Here is a 3,573-nt window from a genome sequence, read left to right on the forward strand (position 1 = left end):
GTTCCTGCAGCTCTGGAGTCAAACAGCAGATCCCTGCTTCCTCCATGATATTCAAGGAAAAACAAATGACTTAAGGCCAAACGGCCTGTGTTTGTATAGCGCCTTCTTAGGGTTCAGCAGCCCCCCAAGGCGCTTCACAACACAATCAGTCATTCACACGCTGGTGGCGATGAGCTACCATGTAGCCACAGCTGCCCGGGGCGAGGATGCCGAGCTCAGGCGCCACCGGTCCCTCCGACCACCACCCGCAGGAGAGGTGGGTTAAGTGACTTGCCCAAGGACACGATGACAGCAACAGACTGAGCGGGGTTTGAACCTGCAACCTTCTGATTACGAGGTGAGTACTTAACTCCTGTGCCACCGTACGTAGTGAACTACTGGTGAATGTTGGGACTTTCATAACCATAGTCTGAAATGGTGGCGCTGCGGTAATACTACTCTACGTACAACAGGTAATAAATACAGTACCGTACAACAGGTAATACTCTACGTACAACAGGTAGTATAGTACCATAAAACAGGTAATACTCTACGTACAACAGGTAATAAATACAGTACCGTACAACAGGTAATACTCTACGTACAACAGGTAATATAGTACCATAAAACAGGTAATACTCTACGTACAACAGGTAATAAATACAGTACCGTACAACAGGTAATACTCTACGTAAAACAGGTAATACTCTACGTACAACAGGTAATAAATACAGTACCGTACAACAGGTAATACTCTACGTACAACAGGTAATATAGTACCATAAAACAGGTAATACTCTACGTACAACAGGTAATAAATACAGTACCGTACAACAGGTAATACTCTACGTACAACAGGTAATATAGTACCATAAAACAGGTAATACTCTACGTACAACAGGTAATAAATACAGTACCGTACAACAGGTAATACTCTACGTACAACAGGTAGTATAGTACCATAAAACAGGTAATACTCTACGTACAACAGGTAATAAATACTGTACCGTACAACAGGTAATACTCTACGTACAACAGGTAGTATAGTACCATAAAACAGGTAATACTCTATGTACAACAGGTAATAAATACAGTACCGTACAACAGGTGATACTCTCTCTTCTTCCGGCTTCTGGAGGGTGCAGACACTTTTCTTCTGTCCATATCTGTCAAAACAAGGGTGAGGTAATGAAAAAATAGAAATATTTCATTAAATTAACATTTAAATTATTTATATGCATCATTAAAATAAAAAAAACATGTTTTGAAATATATAAAGTGCACCAAACTTGACTCAGTCCATTCAACAATTCTAAATGGACAATTATGTAACTCATCAATTAATTATTTGAAAGGATAATTTGTCAATTAAATGCTGAAAAAAATAAACAATACATTAATGAGGCAAGAACTTTTTAAACTTGAACATACCTACACCCACAAGTCTATTTTTACCTGGTTAAAACCATCTAGCTTATGTGCACTTTTTAAAACACTGCCCAGCAAACATTCGGACGTTTAATGACAGTTGAACGGTCACAACTGTAAAATAAAATTACAGGAATTAAGAAAAATTAACAAGACATCTACTGTATTTTCCTTGCCCGGATTCGAACCTGGATCCTCCGGGGGAAAAGTCACCCGCTCTCCCAGCTGAGCTATGCCAGCAACTACTGAATATCAGACTTTTTTATATAAATAGAGGGTAAAGTGCGGGGTAAACTAACCAATCAGAGGACAGAGAAGATCTGCCACAGGCCACGCCTCCAGAGTGCCAAAAGCCCTTACAGCCGAGCGAGCAGGAGTCAGAAACCGAGCGCGCAGAGAGGCTGCCGAGCGCGCACGTTTTCCTCTGCCGTGTGCTCGTTGGCAACGCGCGCACGCAGGTTTGTCACTTGTGCACCTCCTTGTGCGCTCACAGACACAGTTTGCTCCCTCTCAGTGCACAACTGACCTCTCGCCATGTATATTTTCGCTCGCGAGTCCCGTTCACACGCGCTGTGGACCCAGTCCGCGTGCACGGGTTGTGGCACGGGTCTGGCGCCATACAAATCCCAACAGCTTTAAAAACAGAGGCATCAGGACTAAATCTCAATATTGATAAATGTGAACTGTGAAATGTGAAGGCCCGGAGACCTCCTTGCTTAACATCCCTCTTAAAAAAGAAGTCTGCTATCTAGGAATTTATATTACAAATGTTCCAAGTGATAGAAACCAGAAGAACTTTCTGAACACAGCAGAAAAAAACAAGAACATCTTAAACAGTTGGCTTCAGAGAGATCTGACAGTATCTGGAAGAACTCGTCTAACAAAGATGGAATCCATTTCCAGACTGATATACCTGCTCAGCCACTGGCCATATCTCCTAAAATTAGTAAAGAAATAAATCAAATGAATCTTGATTTATATGGAAGAACAAAAATCACTACATTCATACTTTTATTTTTCCTTCTCTACACGTGTGTTTACCTGTTCCCTAGACGAGAAATAAACAGAAATAAACAAACAAAAATGACTGAACCCAGACCAGTCAGGGAGCTGGAACCACCGGGGAATCAGGTAGGGAGTACTTATACGGGTTAGGGTCGGTCCGTCCGTCAGTCAGTCAGTCAGTTAGCTAGCTAGCTAGTTAGTTAGTTAGTTAGTTAGTTAGTCAGCTACCTAGCTAGCTAGCTAGCTTGCTAGTTAGTTAGTTAGCTAGTTAGCTAGTTAGCTAGTTAGTTAGTTAGTTAGTTAGTCAGCTACCTAGCTAGCTAGCTAGCTTGCTAGTTAGTTAGTTAGCTAGTTAGCTAGTTAGTTAGTTAGTTAGTTAGTTAGTTAGTCAGCTACCTAGCTAGCTAGCTAGCTTGCTAGTTAGTTAGTTAGCTAGTTAGCTAGTTAGTTAGTTAGTTAGTCAGCTACCTAGCTAGCTAGCTAGCTTGCTAGTTAGTTAGTTAGTTAGTTAGTCAGCTACCTAGCTAGCTAGTTAGTTAGTTAGTTAGTTAGTCAGCTACCTACCTAGCTAGCTAGTTAGTTAGTTTTAGTTAGTTAGTTAGTTAGTTAGTTAGTTAGTTAGTTGTTAGTTAGCTAGTTAGCTAGTTAGTTAGAGCAGCAGGTAAAACGAGTCAGAGCTTTCAGCCTAAATGAGACCCAGACCTGATTTTCTGGCTGAACAGAACTAATCAGACCCGAGTTCTAAAAGTGGTTCTGAATCAGAACGCGATCTGTTGTTCACCTCCGTCTGAGCAACCCGGTGTGGTCACCGCTGCATCAGGTGGTTCTGATCAGAGCCGACTCTCGTAAACACAAAGTGCTGCATGTGATGTCATGTGGGTCCCTTCAGAACCGTAGAACAGTCAGACTGGAGTCTCAGTTGGGGGTTCGGTTCTGATCCATGTCTCCTCTGCTTCCTGAGGACAAACATCTTGAAGGATTAAAGTCTCTGATCTGAGCGTGACCTGGAGGTGCTGCATGAGGCGTATCAGCTGAGAGGTGTCGGATGAGCAGCTCATCTATTTTTACCAGTAGCAGCTGTTCAGAACCAACACCTCCGACCGACTGACCCGAGCCGCAGCTGATCTGGAATCTGCCACCCAGCTGCTCTTCTCTCACAGG

General features: G+C 42.6%; 1 protein-coding gene across 1 annotated transcript in view; it reads right to left on the reverse strand.

The window, feature by feature from the left end:
* Positions 1-3,331, reverse strand: part of angpt1 (angiopoietin 1) — a 19,104-nt gene extending 15,773 nt beyond the window's left edge. Inside the window, exons 1-2 of the mRNA XM_070547321.1 lie at positions 3,194-3,331; positions 1,077-1,145 (exon numbers count right to left, since the gene is read on the reverse strand). The gene's annotated coding sequence lies outside the window, so the exon portion shown is untranslated. The remainder of the gene's footprint in view (positions 1-1,076; positions 1,146-3,193) is intronic.
* Positions 3,332-3,573: the final 242 nt, after the last annotated feature.

Source organism: Nothobranchius furzeri, chromosome 19, assembly GCF_043380555.1.
Source record: "Nothobranchius furzeri strain GRZ-AD chromosome 19, NfurGRZ-RIMD1, whole genome shotgun sequence".
Taxonomy (NCBI): domain Eukaryota; kingdom Metazoa; phylum Chordata; class Actinopteri; order Cyprinodontiformes; family Nothobranchiidae; genus Nothobranchius; species Nothobranchius furzeri.